Genomic DNA, 18,478 nt, shown 5'->3' with positions numbered 1-18,478 from the left:
TCCCACAGGTTGTCTTCTGAGGATGCTGTCTCCCATCTTCGTCTGGGTCAGAACAGGTAGAAAGAAGAATCTGTAAAATAAATATCACGTTATATAGCACAGCCTTTCCAACTTTTTGTAGGACTATTGTTCATCCCTTTTCCATAACATTCTGCAAAACCTTTTCTTGATATCATCCAAGTTAAATCTAAAATGATTTTAAATTTGTCACTGTCTTCTAAGTTTATGGTTATGACTTTCAAAAGATTATATACATCGTTATGTTTAAGCCTTGAAACCCCTACTAATCCCAGCACTACAGTATTTCTTTAGTAGGTTCTATTCATCAAGATAGTGCAGTTGGTATCTTGCTTTTTTAATCTTAAACCATAACCTTCCTTAATGATAAGGCTGTTATCTTACTATGCCTTTACTAGTTAACATTTTTTGATGTAAACAGCTATGCTGTAAGATCTGAGGCCTGCCCCGCAGAAGCAGTGTGAATATTGACTTCAGTACCAACTTCCACAATATTGTTATTCTTTCTAGATATAAGCTATTCATCAAAACCTGAGGGCCTCTCACTTAATCTGTTTTTTAGGATTATAGAATGAAGTTTGTTTTGAAGGGAGAGCATTGTCACATTTCAGTTCAAAGGCTTCTGCCTGAAATCTGGTCTCCATCACAATTTTACTTTATCCAAAGTCCAGCTACAGAAGGTTGAGTCCTTACTTCTTCTGGTTTATGAGAAACAATATGAACTAGGATAATCAATGCAAATACGTTTAACTACTGACCTTACTTCACTAGGGTATTTTGCATCTTCCACACCAGCAGCACCATAATCATTGTGATATCTTCTACAAGTTCCTAGGTGAGAATTTCTAACTTCCTGTACCTCCTTTGTCAGGTTATTTCAGAAACAGTTTTACAAAGCTGGAAGATCACAATTTACACTTAATCCTCTAACCTTAACATTTTAACCTCGTGGATTTTGTATCCAGATCATTGTCTTGATATGATAGTAACAATCTATGGTATTTGAAATTTTATATCCCCTAGAAGCATATAAACTAGGTAAAAAGAATTATCTGATATAACTGACTGCAAAACTGTAGGAAAGATTGTGATATGGTTTACTGGCATTCGTACGGCAAGGCTTGGACAGTCTGTTGATGTAGTCAGGAATAGATCTAGATCTCCTCAGCACATATATTGTGTTTTGCTTACTAGAATTTCAGTTTCCTTATTTAGTGGTGTATCTTGCTTTTTGGAGGTAAGAAGCATCAGAGGTTTTAGCTGTTGCCATTGATGGCTTTTATACAGAGCGAAATAATAGAGCTCCTCCTGCTTGCCTGAGAAATGAGAAAGTTATCACAGAAGTGCTTTCTCTAAAGATTGGAGCTTTAAATCCATCTTCCTACACTCTGAATTTTATCTTGCCTTTCTGCAGTGTTGTCTTGACACAGGTGATACCTACAGGTTATTCTGTTTTTAGTTTAGTTTAGTTTGTTTGTTTCTTTTGGTGTGTGTGAAGTTTTTAATTCTAGTATCAGCTCCAGAGTGCTTCCCTATTAGATGTACTGGCTTCCACATGCACAGGGCTCATATTAGTTTCTGACCTGGTTAGCTGATTTTAACAGAGCAGTTATGGTCATCAGTAAGAAAACTCATCTGTGTTTGCTTATCAGGTAATTTTCATCTTGGTAATATGTTACAGCTTCTCAAACAAAAGCTTTCCTGGAATATTCCTGTTTTTTAATCCATACGCTATTAACCATGAGAGATCAGGAAGTATGGATATACAGAAGTGTTGACTAATTCAAAGCATTACAATTCCAGGTGAGTAACTTTGCTTTTCTGAGGTTTAAAATATAGCAATTTTATCGTTAAAATCACACTGACAATCACTGTAATTTGGCTGGGTGAATTCAGATCAAAGAAATAATAGACAAGGTTCTAGCTGAACATGTAGCTGCAGAGCTTATTAACTGAAGCAATTTTTATAGAAAAGACTGATCATTAGATGAAAATCAACAGCAGCTGTTGATTTTGAATGAGGAGAATTCTGGTTGTATTACTACAGGTACTTTTCTGGAGAAGATAGATTATATAACAGAATCACAGAATTTCTAGGTTGGAAGAGACCTCAAGATCATCGAGTCCAACCTCTGAACTAACGCTAACAGTCCCCACTAAACCATATCCCTAAGCTCTACATCTAAACGTCTTTTGAAGACTTCCAGGGATGGTGACTCCACCACTTCCCTGGGCAGCCTGTTCCAATGCCTCACAACCCTTTCAGTGAAGAAGTTCTTCCTAACATCTAACCTAAAACTCCCCTGGCTCAACTTAAGCCCATTCCCCCTCGTCCTGTCACCAGGCACGTGGGAGAACAGACCAACCCCCACCTCGCTACAGCCTCCCTTGAGGTACCTATAAAGAGCGATACCTGTATTACTACAGGTACTTTTCTGGAGAAGATAGATTATATCATTCATTGCAGACAGAAAGAACCAGGGGCCTTGAGAGTAGCCCAGGATTTTAAAATAATTGAACGATGATTCATAATGTTTTTTGAATGGTGACAAATATGAAGAGATTTTTTAAACAGAATCTCTGTTTTGTGGTTAAAGAAATGTCGAAGTTATAAAGAAGATATGCAATGCAGTTTTAATTTTTCAATAAAAGTTGATCTTAAAACTGTCTTATTTGTCTCATATAATTTTTGTGAGCTCTTTTGTTTCCTTAAGAATATGAGACAAAAGCCATACATTATCCTTCACATAAAAAAGGCAAATTCTAAGGCCACTATTTAGTTTTAATTGTGAATTGAACGTCAGCTTGTACCAACACAGACTGAGGAAGAACCCCAAGCTCTGAACATTAATCTTTGAAGATGGTAGTTGAAATGTTAGTAATGTGTAAAAATGCTTTAAAAAGTATCTGTCTGTATGGTGTTTTGTGTGGTTTCTGAAATTCTCATCCAACTTATTCATAGAGAGGATCCAGGAAAGTGAAAAAAGAACTTTGGAATGGGTAAAAAAATGAGATCAAACTGTTCTAGTAAAAATAATGCTATGTAATATGTGATTATATTTATAAAATTTATATTCTTGTAATGCAGGTCTTACTTTCAGGAAGACTTGAATACATAGTTAATTTTGTGTGCTTTGCCATGCCACTGTTTGATCTCGGTGTTTATTTGCTAAGCATATTTAAATCCGCACACACTCAGAACTATGATGTTTTTATGCAATCAAAAAGTCCTCTTGACAGAAATAGGGCTTTTCTGTAAAAAATAAATAAATAAATAAATAAATAAGGATGGGACTAGGAGACTAGGATTAAAAGTGTTTTGAAAGGTATTACGTTTCAGCAGTTAAGTGCTTGTCTGAGAAGTTACAGAGATGCCCCCACAAGAGGAGCCCCCACAGCGCCCCATGGCGACAACACTGTGAAATCAGTGCTATGGGATACTGGGTGACTGATTGCAAGTGTTGAAATTTTGCATAGCAGAAAATCTATGATTATTCTTATCATAGTTAGTCAGGCAGTGCAATTAAAACCGTCTTTCTTTGGATGAGGGTTCAGCCACTTTTGTAGTAAGCATTATAATGTGCAGTCTTTTACAGTGGAAATGTTGGCAACTTTACATTTGTGAGTCAAATAAATATGTTGCGTAAGAGTAATTAGGTGTACAAGGGAAGCTTAATCTTACTATCACAGAAGTCCACAGAAGAACTGTTGCTGATTGCATGAATCAATCTTACCCATTCCTGGAACTGAAAGATGATTTCAACAGAATGGAACCCTAAGTTTGAGGTAGAAAAATATACTGAAATTCTTATATTCTCTTAAATAAAAATAAAAAAATAAAATAAAATAAAAAAAAAACAGGGGTGGGGGATATGCATAATGCAATTGACATCAAACAAGTCCAGTGTGTTTTACATAGAGTCATATGTTTTAAAATACACCAGAAACTGAGTTTGAGCAGAAAATAGTTGAAAGGTAAAGTCTGTAAGAATGCATAACTTCAGGGAAATATTGTTTTGTTTATTTTTTCAAAGTCAGACTTAAATGAAGCATAATAATTACAAACTACAAGTCTTTTCCTGTGTAAACATAGTATGAATTAATGATTTTGTGGCAAAACTTGAATTACATAATACATGTGTATCAATCTATATATGCATGATGCATACATGATGTATGTATCCTGTATAACATGAAAAAGGTAATTAAAAATTTGGTTTCTAGACCATATTTTGGGGTAATCTGCCATTCTACTGTGGGAGTCAAAATATTTTAATTCTGTGTATACTAAATGTATTGGAAAATAAGAATAAATTCTGAATTCATAGACGTATAAAAAGATTTTCTTTTCATGATGTAGACAAATTTTGTTTAATTACTGCCATGTGCATTTGTGCACTATCCATAGAAATGCCATTGATTTTTGGTAACATGTAACACAGATTTGATTTTGATTACTTTAGGGTAAGATGAGCATCCTGCAGGTGGGATGAGGTTTATTAAGAACTGTTTGTTTTTTTTTCCCAAGTTAAAAAAAAATTATGCAGCAAAAAAAAAAAAAAAAAAAGGGCATGAGAAAATTATATGCTGCAAAGACATTTTTTAAGTCCAGTCTCTTAGTGTAGCATGTAGATAACATAATGTAATGCACTAAAATAAAATAATGGAAAATGAATGTATATCTTTTGTGAGTATTAAGGAGATTTCTGCTTATGCAAAGGTTGTTTAATCAATAAAATAATCAATAAAATGTTAGGACATGAATGAGATTTGGTAGTTAGGTACAGCTCATTGATGTCAATAGAATCATATCTCCCTAAATTTCTTCTTTAGTGTTTTATAATTTGCAGATTGCGACAGCTATGCTTAGGGTGATGACAGATGAATCTGGAGTACTTCATCAAGAACTGGAATTAAGCTAGTGAAGAGGAAATGAGAAGATGAAGTATCAACAGAAAGCAAAGTCTAAAAGGATGGCTGCTCAACATGGAAGGATTGGGGTTTCACTGGAGCATTTGGGAGAACTGGACTTCTAAACAAAGCAGAATTAAATTTATGGTTAGAATAAAAGATAAGATGAAATTTTTAAGTAGACCAGTAAAGAAAGATAAACTTTCTGGTTCTCTGTTTTAATAGATTTATCTACCAAGGAAAAGTGGAGCATCATTTACTAATGTTGATAATAGAAAAATTAAAAGATAAGATAATGCATACCTTGATTTATTTTTGCTGTTTATTAGGTAATATGTCCAAAATTCAGCATCTGAATGTAATTCTTTTAAGTTGGATAAGTATACTTTATATGTGTATTTGTGAGTGTATTTATATTCCTTGATATAGGACATGTGCATGTATGTAATATGTATCAGGAAAAAAAAAGTGTTGCATGATGTTGACCATTTTGTGGAACATCTGCAAAGATTCTTTAACATTAAACTAGTATATCATGAAGGAAGTAGTAAATTATTTTCCTTTACCTTTGAAAATGTGTGTGTGTGTATGAATGATTAAATCTCTGTCATGAATTTCTTAAATTATATGCTTTTTAACAGGATATTGTTCCTAGTCAATCTGAGAACAGTTGGTTTGAGCCAGGAACTACTGTGTGAAAATTTTTGACTTTTTTCTGTGCAGAAAACAGTTGTCCCACAGCAGTGTGAGAGAAAATATGTAACAGTATTACAGGTGATAGGAAGTAGAGAAAAAATAAGTTAAATGTTTCAAGAAAGCCTAGAAATGGACAGTAAAAGAAAAATCAACACATGTAAGTGCAATTACTTTAACTTAAACCTACAGAAGCCTTTTATCTGTGACTACAACATAAACTGATTTCAAATCCTATCCACTCAGTGTGATACGAACAATTCTTTGGATAATCCTGGCACATAAAGGAAACATACTTTAAAATAAGAAAAACTTGAATGTTATCTTTGACCTGGACAAATACAAGGTATATGAAAAGCAATGTGAGACAGGCAGAAGATAATTCTCACTCGGGGTCATGTTGGTCAGTTCTTATTAAGTATTCTAAAGATTGCACATATAAATTATGATTGCTGTTCAATATATTGCTTTATTAATTAGTGCTTTTCCTGGTCTCCAGAAAAAAAGCCATTAATCTCAATTGAGCTTCGTGCTTTACATTTGGGAAATCTGCCTGCAGGGTAGGACTGACATTTGTGGGAATAGGGCCAGACTGACCACTAGACTGTATAAAATGAACTTTTGCTTTCCATTACTTTGACTTTTTTATGATTCCCTGTTGCAATGTCTGGCCATAAGCATTCTTTAAAGAAAAGGACCTAAGTGACTGTGTCTGTTTCAGCTAATGCACTTTTCTGCTACACACATAGCGCTGCCAGTCACTAAATGTGGTACCATAGTTCTTGATTTTCCCAAGGAATATTGCTTCACAGGGCAATGGGGTGAGAGCTCCACATTCTGGGTGTGACACTGCTGAACCAAAGAACCATAGCTGCTTGCATTATAGCAGGATCTCCTGTATGTGGAAAATAGGACTTTTATTAATTCATTGTAACAATAACTTTTAATAATCCATGGTTTTATTTTGCTGGTAGGAATGCTGCTGCAATAATTTGGCGCATTTGTCTATATTGGTTGTTATATATACAAGTAATATATATATATTATACATATGTATATATTACAAGGAATATATACATACGCATATATACATATATACGTATATGCGTATGTATATATTCCTTGTAATATATACATATGTATAATATACGCATATATACATATGTATATAATACGCATATATACATGTATGCGTATGTATATATTCCTTGTAACTTGTTATGTTATGTGTCAGGGGTGTTATATTTCTTTATACTACTTTGCTTCATCTTCAGTTATTGCACGTATTTTTCAATAGTTGTTTTTTTTTTTCTAATTCACTAGAAAAGAGTCAGATTTAGTTTCCCTGTTCTAAATGCCCCATATCAGTGAATTGTCTTTTTCGTTGTTGTTACTGCTTAGATGTAGTGAAACATAATTACTCTGTCGGTTAATTACCAGTTCTGCTATGTTACAGTATAATGCAATGGATATTCTCTTGTCTTCCAAAGGACATCAGGTCTTCTTTTTTTTTGCAAGATATAATGAGAAGTCAGATTGCTAATTTGTGACCTGGCTCCCTAGCAGTGAGAATTGTAATTGCCATCAGACAGCTCCCTCTGCTTTCCTGAGTGAGTACACACAGACTCTGATTGCAGCATTAGAGTTAGTGTTGCAGTTGAAAGAAAACACAACATTTCTTCCTTTTGAATACATCAACATCACTTTTAAGAGAGTAATCAGGCCAGTTATTTCTACAATTCTCCTTCCCCAAAAATCTATTTTATTTTTAATTTATTCCCAGAAATTCTGTGTCTGCAATGTAAATAATTACACAATGCTATTGTTGAACAACTTTGGAATATATGCTGATTTTCTATATATGATAGTTTTATAGTTGTACAAATACTGGTATACTGGAAGAAGTCCGGGATGTCTGAGGAATTTGGTGACTTTCTTTCACCCTGTAGCTCCATCCAGAGCTATATCCAGTAAGCTGACAAAGTCATCAAAAGAAGAAACTGAGATCACTGGGTTGTGCCATAGAGAGCTGGGTATTCAAGAAAATGTATATGACTCGAACTTAAAACAGGAATGCCTCTTCCTGTCTCATCTTTTAACAAAAACAATTAAAAAAGCTTCAGTGAACAAATGGCCTCTGCTTGGGACCTTTTCCTCACATTAGGGTTTATAAAGTACACTACTAATTCATCTATTTAAGTGAGCATAATTCATGTACAGCTATACATCTCTAGGCTTGCAACAGGTAAAGGTAAATAACGCTTTGTATATCCATCCATCTTCACAGCATTGCACATTGCAGATCCTTCCACTGAAAGGAAGGAGATCCTTACAAGTGCATGTATGAGTGTGCACGCACGTGCAGGGACACCTGTGAGTTTAGTGCAAGAAAGGTTTCTCTGACAGGCTACCAAACCAGCCTCCTATCTATGTTTGAATGGAAGTGGAGATGGGGTGGTTCTCCTGTTGTGAGAAAGCAAAACCAGCTCAGACACCCTGACCTTGGTGGGTGTCTCAGGTACAAATAAAAGGAGAAAGAGAGATAATGTGATCTGTGGTGATATACCAAAGAGTCCTATAGTGCCAAGCTGAGGACAACAGTCACACAGAGCTTTATTTTACTGTATTTTTCAACATAGTAAAATTGCCCAGTAGACAAAAGCAAGCATACAGCACATTTAAGACTGAATAATTTGCAAAGTAGTAAAGCATTAGAAGAAGCCAATAAATTACTTGATAACAGAATCTAGACTCTAAGTGACACTCATTACTTATAGTTTGAAATAAATACCAGTTTAAAGTATGTAGTTTTGTAAGAACACATTGAATGTATGTGAATAATTGCCTGTCACTAATTATTTATTTATATAATTTACTACGCACAGGATTTTTCCAGCAGTAATATTTTTCGTTACATTTATAGGTGCTAGAAACACTTTTTAAATTTTTACCATCCACATCGCTCAGCAAAGGGGAACAGAGGAATTGTTCAGAAAGGTAAAGCTTTCTTTTACCCATGTTAAGCTATGTTTAACTATTTTAAATCATGTTCATTTGCTGATAGTGTGTATGCCTATCAAATTATGCTTTAATTTCCTAGGCTAAATAATGCAAGCTTTCTTACTGAAATCATTTGAAATGGCAAAAGGCAAATCAAAACCGTGGAAAACACATGAATAACTGTTGTAATGACTTACAGAAGCAACTGATGTGAGCTAACAGATTATTAGCCTCTCTCTTCTTGCTTTGTATCCAATGTGCAGTCTGAAATGCAGATTCAACAATCTGGGCAGCTGTTGGTCAGTTAAAATAAGCAGTATCAAGGATTCAGAAAAAATTGGGGCCCATTTCCTATCACACTATAAAACCAGGCTGTTATGCCTAGTTGTAAATGGGGTGTGAGATGTGGTAGGTTCTCTTCCACCAAAACCAACTCACACTTCCAATCTCTGTCTCTCACACACACATTTATAATTCAATTACTGTTTGAAAAGACTTTATAGCAAGTTATGCTGAATCTTCTCAAGGAGGATTGTGTGTATATATACATATGTCTCTATATCTGACTTTTACCTAATACCTGGATTAGATATTCAATAAAAAGCAAATAAAACTACAGAATAGATCTAAAATATACATATATAAAATATATAAAATGTTAGAAAGAATTTAGAAGTCTTTTGGTTTTGCTTTCTTTAGTAATATGCTACAAATAACTTTTTAACTGCTTTATAAACTGAAGGTATTTATCATGCAATTCATACTTATCCATGCTCTAAAAAACACATTGTAATTATAACTAGTACTATGAGGTCTGTTTAATTTGTAGGTCCCTGGTCTCAGTAATGTCTTAGAAGATACAGCAGTTGAATTGCTTTTAGCTGGTTCAGTAATTGTTACAGTTGTTTTGCATTTGACTGTAATTGCTGGGATTTAGTGGGGTTGCTTTAAAAAACAACAAGGAAACCATCAACAAATGATAACGTTAACAATTTATGCAGTTAGGTTGTAATCTGTTGATGGCTGTCTAGCAGACTAAGACCTGACAGCATAAGTAAGAAGATAATACAGAACGTAAAAAACAAACAAAAAGTAATTTCACCCTCACGTAATTCTGTTGTATTTCAGTGAAATTAAATGAAGAAAAACTAGGGCCAAATTTAATGGACTAGGACAAGGTGTGCTATGGTTCCATGAGGAATGTGGTCACAGCAGGATAAACAGACATATGGGGGAGAATGAGCTGAGGGTGGCCACAGGAGATGCTCTGCATCTCTGCATCCCTCTAACTTCAGGTTCATATTTCATGGCTAAACATCCAACAGCTTTAACCTGCCAATCTTTGCTGCTGTGATACAGCTGCGCAGAATGGTAGGAGAATGGACATTTTAAAGTCTCAGCAAAAGACAGTAGTCAATTGTATTAGAGAGGGTGCAAGGAGTCAAAACAAGGTAAACAAGAAATGAACTAGGAATCTCCCATAAATCTTACAATGCATTTTTAACAGACAAAATTTGCTTATATAAAATGGAGATTTGCAATTTAAGTAATACCACTGCCTTTGATATTTTAATATGAAAAAATACTTTTCTGTAAAGTTTGCATACAGCCCCCACTAAGCAGATTTTGAGTTTCCCACTGGGCTCTCAGTAGTCATTAAAGAGAAGCGATAACTAGAGGGAAGGGCAGAAGGTGGAAAATAGCACACAGGCGCCTGGGTGAGGACAGAGCTCACATCAAGACCTGAATTTGAGAATTGCTCCCTGGCAGGCTATGACTGCCAGCCTGTGACTTCTTCAGCTCCTGCTGGATCAGGGCCTTAGCCTGCAATTTCTGACTCTTGCATTACTCCTTGTTCCTTTTCTAAACAGTTCTGTGGCTTCCCTTGAAACCAGTGGGTAAACTGCCATGTCCCCTTTTGTTTCCTGGCCACAGTAATTTCCTCCAGACTTCTGTTTGCTAGACTGATGTTGACTGCATTTTTCCCCTTCATGGTGACTTAAGTAGGAAAAATCCCAAATGATTATGTCTTTCATTTTCTTCAAGTTGCTTTGCTGTGTCCTTCTTGGAAGTTTCTCAGCCCAGACCCCTGTTCCAGTAGTGCCTGAGCTTAGGGTAACATCCTAGTTTGTGATGGGATCTAAAAGCCACGTGGAAAATCCCGTAGGGCACTGGCCCTGAGATCAAATCAAGGCAAGTTACTCAAAGGAATACACTAGGCAGGTGATGTCTGTGTTCCTGGAAACAGCTGCAAGATCTTCCAGAAACATCTTTGAAAGTCCTAGTTAATGCTTCGTTCATCAGTTACAACATGACAAAATGCTACCCCTACAAGTAGGAAGGAAGAAGCCCTCTAATGGTTAAGATGCAATCATTACTGAATTATCCTCACAATGTGTTGTAGCTTGAAAGCTAGTCAGTGCAGTCAGAGAAGTACTCTGGTCCCTGCAGGACTCAAATACCTCAGCTCTAATGATGATCTACCTTGAACAGCAAGAGAAGAGCCAGTGACCAAAGGAACAAAGGGGTAGCACCAGTCTTTCAGCTGGTACATTACACTAAGTCACCAATTCTGTTGATTTCACTGAAACCTGCAAATCTCATCTCAAAGTAAACAAAACCCATTCCAGCACATCCCAGTGGGACCCAGCTGGACTCACCAGCTCCCATCTCCCAAACTTTGTGTTTGCTGAGAAAAGCATTTGAGCAGGTGGTATTAGCAAGGATCGTTGAATCATTCTTATCAGCAGCATGGAAAAGCATTATTGTTTTGTGTCATTTGGCTTTCACTGTGGTGAATTCAGATGACAAACTACTCATTTGATGCTTAAGCTCAACACGTGTGTGACAGCCTCTGCTGCTGCCTTTAGGACACTGCAGGACATAGAGTGAGCTCCGTCTGTCTGCAGTGAAATGGAAAGCCCACATGAAATAAATGCCTATGCAGGGATATTGCATCTTATTTTGATAAGATGTACTTTGGATAAGTTGTACTTTGGTTTAAAATATTTAGCAGTGACATAGTTCTGACATATTTACTCTTTCTAAAACTCATTGGTTTTACTAATTCTCTCAGGAAGTCCTGTAGCATTTCCTCTTTGGAAACGGTGCCAAGAGCACTCGGGTAGCCTAGCCAGTGAAGGAAGAATTAACCTCAATTTCAGCCTTCAGCCACTTTCATTAGTACATGTGAGATACCACAAAGTCAACCTGCTGAGGAAAAAGGCAGGATAGTACATTGGGATGACACTGCTTTATGGCTAGGCTCATAGGATCTGCTTATATCCCAATACTTTTTTCCTAACCATTTTTTTATTTTTATTGTTTCCTCCAGGGGCAATTCTTAAAAAGAAAGATCCTCTGGCTGGCTTTAATAATTTTACCTGCAGCATATGCTATCAAGTAGCATTTTTATGAGGATTTTAAGGTAATGATTTGAGAAACGTTTGCATACAAGATTGCCACTCCCAGGGCATATATTGTATTATGTTACCAGTTTGTCTGATAGCATTCAAACTTCCAAATCTAATCTCCAAATAAATAAAGTAAGTTCACAAGGTCCCAGCAGAGGCATCCTGCTGTCGCAGTGATGTGATAAATAACAGTGAAAACTCAGTAGATCCTACTCTTGCTTAATGCTTCCCCCTTCTCACCCCCCCTCAAAAAAAAAAAAAAAAAAAGACTTGTGGAAGATAAAAGAATCCTTTCCCTTAAGGCTTGAAAGAAAAAAAGTTATCAGCTGCTGTGGCAGAAGAAAATAAATCACAAAAGACTTCTCAGGGCAAGAAAAGATAAAGGAGAAGAAGAAATTAAGATTTTTATTTTTCTGAAGGGAGCTTAAAGATAGCTTAAGAAATACACGGTTGTGGAAGCTTTCATAGAACATGTCAGGGATGAAAACAACTCAAAACATAACAAAGACTAAAAAGATCCTTTCCTGAGGCTAAGGCAGATGGCTTTCTCTGAGTTAGCAATGTATTGTTTCAAGCATGGCTGGAAAGAGGCTAATGGTGTTTAGTTTGTAGCTGTCCAAAAGATGGAGGAATGTGGCCTTCTGTGACTAATGAATGCTCGTAGGAGGGTTGTCAGAGAGCTGGAGCTCCATACTCAGGGAAGAGGAGTATTATGAACAGCACGTGTAGCCTATGTAGTCAAATCATCCCAGTGGTGCTGTCCTAGAGTGCTATTTGTCCTGCATAACCCAAATTCTCTGTGATAACATTTGTTTTCTTCCTTCTTTCTGTAAAGAGGGACCTTCTAGGTCCTACATATTTCTTCTCTCGTACTATTTGCCTGTCCCAGGCACAACAAAGTGGCAGAAGCCCAGCAGCAGCAGTCTGTGGGATATGAGAGCATGTGTATAAGTGGCTGTTGTGGACGATACCAGGTTCTAAAGGACACTGTTCTGCACTCAGGCAAACAGAAGAAAATGTCAGGGTTTCCCAGAGAGGCAACTTTCCTGTAATTGTGCCTCGGTCCATATGCCATTCCTGTTTCTTATGGCTTTTAGAGCTGCTCATGTGGTCTGAGAGCCAAAGCTGTGAAGACCTAATCTATAAAATGGGGATGGAACCATAACAGGGTTGTCTTTTGTTCCTGATACTGAATAATTATATTTGGCACTCCTGGTCAAGTCTGTCAAGCCAAGTGCAATTTATTTTCTTAATGTTTAGCATGTTTGCAATTACTCTTTAAGGCCTATAGTAAAGGTTTGGACTTTCTGCCAAGAAGGGCCTTGTGTTCAACCTTTGTGGCAGGTACAATAAATGGAGCGACATTCAGGATGGGACAGTAAAAGATTTAATACATGGTTCATTTTTGAGACCTCTTTAGCATAAGCCTTTCTCTTGTACTTCTTTCTTCCAGTAGAGTCTTCATCAATAGATGTTTGTAACATCTCTCAGCACAACCTAGCAGTTAAATAATACAGTCAAGATGTATGTTAGTGTCTCTGTTCTGCTGCTGTTTTGTCTTGAAGAATAAACCTTGAGCTGGGAGACTCAGAAGTAGTGGTTTTGTTTGTTTATTTGTTTTTGTGCATACCTAAGCTTGTCATTTCTGTTTCATTCTCAACTCTCAATAAGGGTTGTTAGAAGCAAAGTGTGGCAGACTCCTTCATTTAAAATAAAAGAATTTAGAGCCCTTTATAGAACCGTAACTGGAATAGTACATACCACTGCAGAAAGTACTGGACAACCGAGACATACTCTAGAAGGGATTCTAGTGAGAAAAATCACTTCTTTTGTTTGATTTCTTATGTTTAACAAAACAGGATTTAACTTGTTCTTGGTAAACAAAAAGGATTGCAGCAGCAAATCTTTGACTATCACCCAAGTCTCTTATTGTAAGCTATTTCTAAAACTCCTAATTTTTGGCTAACCACTTGGGTTGAAAATGACTGACAAATAGCCCATGTAAGTATCATGTAATGAAGTGGTTTAAAATTACTTAATTTATCCTCCATTATAATCCCTTCTTACACAACATCTCTAGCTACAGTACCTCTAAAGCCAGCTGCTATCTGCAGCTGAATAGTAGCAGACCTATTAAGCCTCTTAAATACTTGCATTCTAATTCCTAAATTGGGTGGCCAGAACCTTAGTCTGAGCAATTTGCTTCTATAATTAAGATTCTATCAATGTTTCTATTATAAACCCTCTTTTCAGCCCAATATAATTTAGAGAGACTTCTTTTCTGTTTTAACAGTGAAGCAAACCTATTGTCCATGATTTCATGTACACTGTGTTATTTCCTAGGTAATAATCAAGCAAATCTTTGAGACATTCTGACATTTTTCATTAACTCTGTGCCCTCTCTTTACAATTCATCAATGCATCTTTTATTGTAAGTATATGTATTTAAAGATTATTCTTCTCTATTATGCCTGTTCTTAGTCATACCCTCCTTTGAAATGCTTACTGTTGTCCTTTGGGATAGAAATTGGGATCTGATTTTGCTATATGAAATGGGACAACAAACCAGAGTAAGGTTTACAAGTTTAGAGGAATAACTTCTGAAGGCAGAGGACTGAGGGCATTCATTTCACCAAGCCCATTCCGAGATCAAAGCACACATTTTCAAATCTTTGTGGAAGCACAAGATGTCTATTTGGGGATTTCATCTGCTGTCTTCTATTCTTAAGTGAAACCACTGTGTCCACAGGAAGCAAGTAGAGGTTGTCAGACTATAAAAAGCTATTCTGTCAGAAACTGACTACTATAATACATTAATAGTCAAACCCATGCCCCTTACAAATTTATCTGAAAACTACTTGTCATTGTCCAACTCAAAGAAAACAGCTAGGGCTTCAACAGCTTTGGGAAAAAAAGGCAGAGTTAATCCATATTACAGCCAATCACTTCTACTAGCCAAAGTAATTAAAGTTTTAGTTAATTTCCTGTGGTTTATTAATAGCACCTCTACAAATTAGTTCTGCTGAGTTTCTGGTTTCTGAAATAAAAGTCTCAATTCTGGACTCACTTCAGTTGAAGAAGAAGGCTGTAGATTACCTTTACAATCCCTCTCCCTCTGATCTGTTGATGGCATCTGCCGTCCTCAGAGCAAATTACAGCAGCCAGAGGAGCTGTTCCTGATAATAACCAGAGCATGACAACACTGACTACATCTCTAATATGTCCTCATGCCAGGAGCTCTGGGGGAAAAGCAGAGAGCAATTCTGCCAGCTATCTGCCACCCTACAGAGATGCAGTGTGCAGTCTGATCCTGCTGACACTGTGGCTCTTCCCTCCTCCTGACATAAGGAAGCTGCTGCATGTCACAGCATTTGCAAGTTTGAGTTTTCAGTTGAGGGATTATTAGCTCCAGCTCTTTCTCTGGGGGGGACAAGTCTTTCCTAATTATCTCACACAAACTGCTTCCCCTCCCTTGTGCAATGGTGTAAATCAGCAATAATGCGATGAAAATTGTTGGATTTTTTATAGTGGTAAAAAATGTCAAGAGGTCAAGACTTGGCTTTCTGAGTTCGGAGAGGTCTTCCTGTGCCTTGCTGAGCACAAAGGAGAGCAAGCCCTGCAGCATTGTCCCTGGGAAGACTGTGTCTGAGAGCAACCTGTCCAGCTAGTGCCTTCCTCGCTTGCATTTCATTCTCTTTTCAGCTGCATAGCAACTAACGACCATAAAAACAGCTCTAAAAAGCCCCACATTACTCCTGCATTTAATTAACTTTTAGAGCATCAGACCATAGTATTTAATCACAGCCTGCCTAGTTGTAAGGGGTTATTTGGACTGAGGCTCACTAACACTTGGCTTCCATTCAAAGGGATTCAATGCTACTTCTCTTTACATTTCACACATGGTCTGCTCTTTTCACAACTGTCTCCAGTAGCAGGTCAAGCACAGGTTCTTCAGCCTCACGACTCTCACATTTGCACAAATGCTGACCATCCCTAGCTTACCTTTTTATTAGATAACCTCAGTCCCAAAACACCTACGGCTCCTAAACTAAGGCAGTGAATAGTGTATGTGAGTTCTAGTGCAGCCTAATGGATGGGTTTAAGGCTTCTCTGTGTCAGCAGGCTTTTAGCAGCCATTTGTGCAGCCTAGAGCTACTTTTCCAAGGAGCTGAAGGATCTGTGCTTTATGCCCTCTAGTAATGTGAAATTCTAAGCCAGGTGGATGCCTTCCAAGTGGCCATGGTTTGCTCCCTGCACTCTTGCAAAGGATATCAAATCTCCTTGAGCACTGCTAACAGATGAGTTGTTTTTAGACATACATCAGACTGTTTATGGCTCCTTCCTACCCCAGTCCTGCTATGCTGTGACTGGACTCAACAAGCAGATATGCTGACCTGCAGCTCCTTGTGCTGGGCAATACGTTTACAGCAGGAATGAATGAGGTTGATTAAGGGATAAAAGATATTATGACCAAGAGCTTTCTTGTGTCCCATCCTCTTCTTAGTCACTGGACAGATCTGTTTCTGCCTAAAACTGTCTCCTCTTAGTGTTTGATTACTGGGACAATCCCTTTTATTACCTTATCCACTGGAGATGCAGGCCTCCCCATAACTGGCAATATTCACTTAATTTAGTTTTAAAGGCACACATTAATTAAAATGATTTACCGATTCTTAATAATGCTTCAAAAGCTATAGTTCTGGTGTATTTGTGTATGTTTCACTTTAAGGACATTTCTGCAATAAATCATCATTTTCTGCTTGTCTTAGCCCCTGGATGCTTTGGGTCAAACCTGTTGGCTAGTGCTTTTTATTTCAGTAGCTCCCTTCCTGCTTCACATGCACTGGTTTCTCCATCCATCTTTATTCCTGTTTGCCCAGCACCAACAATACAGAAGGGATTAAGGAGGGAAAGTAAGCTGCTTTTCTTCAGCCACTGTATTTCCTGCTCTGCGGAGGGATGCTGGCCTGTGCTGAAAGCATTTGAAATACATCCTCTCCAAAGGTCAGCATGGCTGTCTCATCTGTTGGGAACTGGATTTTAGCCAAGAGCCTTAGCTGACAGTTTCAAGAAGGCCACTTCAACATCCGTCTCATGCAGACAATTGTATGCCGTCTCCAGATTAATAATTCATCATTTGCACATATGTGTTTCTTCTTCTTCATTATTTTACTAGCATATTAGAAGGGCTGTGATTTATTTGTTAAATTCATTATTATTCTTATCAAATGATGACATGTTGTTATCCAGGAAGATGCGCTTGCTATCTCACAACTAATTATGCCAATTAAGTTTTCATGATTCTACCACAAAGCACAGCTCATTAACTTTAATTACTTTTGAAATGCAGCTGCTGAGATACATACAGAAAGGAACAGGTAGCTTATATTGTTAGTTAATTTCTGCAGATGAAGTTTGTTGTCATTAGGTCTTAAGTGATACTTTCAGCCAATTTTGTTCCATATTTCCCATGTAGGCTTTGTGTCTTTTCACTTAAGAGGGTTTTAAATGTTCTTTTTCTTTACAGACTAGCCTTTCACTATAGAACGTTGGACCCAGACCAAAGATACTTCATCAGATAAACCTGGTGTTTCAGTTCAGCCTTTAATGGGAGTCAGTGGACATCGACAAAGAACATCCTTCTTCACCAAAGCGGAACCAGCCCGAATGGAGTGACAGCATTTTGATGGAAACCTGAGATGCTGTGGTAAGGCTAATAATGTTCCTACAAAAAAGCATCTAAGGCCTTGCAGTAATGCATGTGGCTTACATCTCCAGACAGGTGCCAGGTTAATATTTCTCTTAAGGGGTGCACCACATGCAGGCATGAGACATTTACAGATCTCCTGAGGAAGAAGGAAACAGAATTTATTTGTGTCTGTGAGCATAAGACAAACCGACAATTAAAGCAGCAGCACCTACCAGCTCTTGGAGGACGTAGCATCCAAGCAGACTCACAGTCACAAAATCTCTGTTGCCTTGTTTCCCCACTAGCCCTGAGGTTTTACCCATGACACTGTGCCTGTTTTAACTGTGTAGTTTCTGAACTGATACAGCTTGGTGCATTTTTACAGTTTGGTGCATCTGTGCTGAGTGCCCCAGGAGAACTGGTCCAGATGGGACCAGCTGAAGCAAACCAAAAAGCTGATGTGCCATTTGCCTAGCTGTGAAGGGGTGGAGGTGTTGACAACCACTGATATGTAAAACCAGCACATGAAATATCAGCAAAGTCAAAGTCTAAAATAATGTGATAAACCCACAGGTTGAACACCCTGGATGATCAGTGTCAGAGCCAGCAGTTTGGGGCCTGGCTGGATCCAGAGCTCCTTTCAGGTTGCTCTGTGAAGATCACTTCATTACTCAGGCACGTCTGAGTTCCTCTGTCTGGTGAGAGTGTGACAGTGAAATGTGTCCCCAGCCAGTCAGTGCCAGAGCCTGGCTGT

This window comes from Netta rufina (genome assembly GCF_964035555.1).
Source record: "Netta rufina genome assembly, chromosome: 6".
NCBI classification, from domain to species: domain Eukaryota; kingdom Metazoa; phylum Chordata; class Aves; order Anseriformes; family Anatidae; genus Netta; species Netta rufina.
Note: the sequence above shows the minus strand (reverse complement) of the source record.